This window comes from Vigna umbellata, chromosome 1 (genome assembly GCF_029865625.1).
Source record: "Vigna umbellata cultivar VRB3 chromosome 1, Vumbellata_1.0, whole genome shotgun sequence".
Lineage (NCBI taxonomy): Eukaryota > Viridiplantae > Streptophyta > Magnoliopsida > Fabales > Fabaceae > Vigna > Vigna umbellata.
In genome coordinates, this window is record NC_142165.1 from 39,129,487 (window position 1) to 39,131,614 (window position 2,128).

General features: G+C 28.4%; 1 long non-coding RNA gene across 1 annotated transcript; it reads right to left on the reverse strand.

The window, feature by feature from the left end:
• Nucleotides 1-736: 736 nt before the first annotated feature.
• Nucleotides 737-1,874, reverse strand: LOC148205311 (uncharacterized). Its single transcript, XR_015783235.1, has 4 exons — nt 1,843-1,874; nt 1,591-1,716; nt 1,426-1,493; nt 737-1,225 (listed from the first exon to the last, which is right to left on the reverse strand). It is a non-coding gene; the product is annotated as an uncharacterized LOC148205311 (long non-coding RNA).
• Nucleotides 1,875-2,128: the final 254 nt, after the last annotated feature.

The window sequence follows — 2,128 nt, forward strand, 5'->3', positions numbered from 1 at the left end:
TTACACACACAATGCACCACAAACACTGCATCCACATTAAACCAAAAGTAAATAATTACCTTGTTTGATGGAAGACGAATCCTAATTGCGAAAGTAAATAATCACCAACCACTCCAGCCAAAACAATGCTGAAGAAGATGAAATTCAACCTTCTGCTCTTGAAGCTTCTTTCCCGTTGTTGCTCTTCACCCTTGAGATCACTCGAGTCACAACAATCGCCAAAGCAAATCGATCGAACATGAACCCTAATTTCTTTCACTCGAGCCATAGCAATCGCTAGCTCAACCTCTACTTAACGTTGTTCGTTTTTTAGGACGACAAATTATGTTTTCCTAAAGGATAAGGAGCAAAAGGTATCTTAGTTTGAAAGAGAGACTAAAAATAAAATTGCTTGATATTTTAGGGACTAAAATCATATTTAACTTTTTTAGATATTATGCAATATTATTGTGAATACAAAAAAAATAATGAAATATAAACCGCTTCAATAATTTTGAAAATCATAAAAAACAGAAATATTTGGTACAAAAACATTATAAAAAAGAAAAAATTATGAAATAAAAAATGAAAAATGAAATATTATTATAATTTAAAATTCATTAACAAAAAAAGGGAAATATAAATATATTTCAAATAAGTAATTAAGAAAATAAATCATGTATTATTTACAACACAAATATAAACTTTGATAAAAATAAATAAACATTAAAATAATAAAACTTAACCGAAGTGGAAGAGAAATTTTATTTAATAATAATGGAATAATATGTAAAATAATTGTTGAACAGTTTTAAAATGGTTACTTGAAACATTACTATATTTTTAAAACTATAAAAGAATTTAAAATAATAATAATAGAAAATATGTTAAAAAAACTATAATAATAACTGGTGTTATGTTATTTGAGAAATTGGAGTTCAAGAACATTTTTCTAATAATTAATTATCTTTTCTGTTTTCTTTAATTCTTCTTTTTGCAGGCCATACAGAGTAATTGACGAAATCGTGATAAACCTTACTAGCTTGAAACAAGATTGTGATTATCAATATATAAGATCATAATTAAATAAGGTAAAAGAAATTACTAAAAAGAAAAAGAAGACAAGGAAAGAAAGAAGCCACAAGAAAATATAGTAAAAGAGACATGTTTTCTTTCTGGAAACCAAATGTAACCTCTGTTTTTCTGGGTCAATGGTCTGGTTCGATAATATTATGTTTCTCATGTTCTGAAAAAAATAAAGTCGTGTATCGGTAATTGACGAAGGAACATAAAACCATCAAGTTCAAAGAACAAGCACTCGTTCATAAATATCAACAAAACTTGCATATATCAATAGAAAGAGATGGAAAAATGGCAAATATAAACACAGATTAGAATATAAACAAGAAACATTGCAAATGGCAGAGGAAGATTAGAAAATGTTACATGAACAGAGTTGAGGGAGGCATGCGACTTCAATCCAGAATCGGCAAGAAGGAAGAGACAGATATTCTCTGATTAAACAAGTTTAGATTAAAGAAAGTCATACATAGTACAAGACCAAAAAACAATCTCAGTGAGAATTTACAGTAGAATGTTGATAATGCTTACCAATAGAAGAATCTGAAAATTGAACCCAATTTTCAATTCTACACAGCCAAATACCGTAGTTTCACAGCCATGAAACAGCAGAATGTAGACTATGTTTGGCAAGAATGATTGAGACACAGAAGAAAACTAAGACAAAATCAAAAGATGGGTTAAATCAGGTCAAAGAATTTATCAAGAAAAACATAAACTCTGAAAATAGCAGAATCGAAAAAGAAATAGAAAAAAAAAGAGAAAGAGTGTAGGAAGACGCACAGAAGAGAGAAAAGGATGAGCGTTGTCTTTGCTCTGTGGTGGTGAGAAGTGTAATGAGACACTGTTATTTAAATACACAGAACTCTATTTTACCGCCAAATATTAAATTGTTTTGTTTCTCGCGCTTCATACTTCAATTTTAATTTAAATCGCAAATTAAAATTAGATCTTCGTCTATTAAATGATCATTTAATGCAAATAAATTTACTGAAGATATGATTGAAATATTTTTTTTAAACTAATAACTCATCTGCCTCTTAAAGATATGGTTAAAAGAAAGGATTAA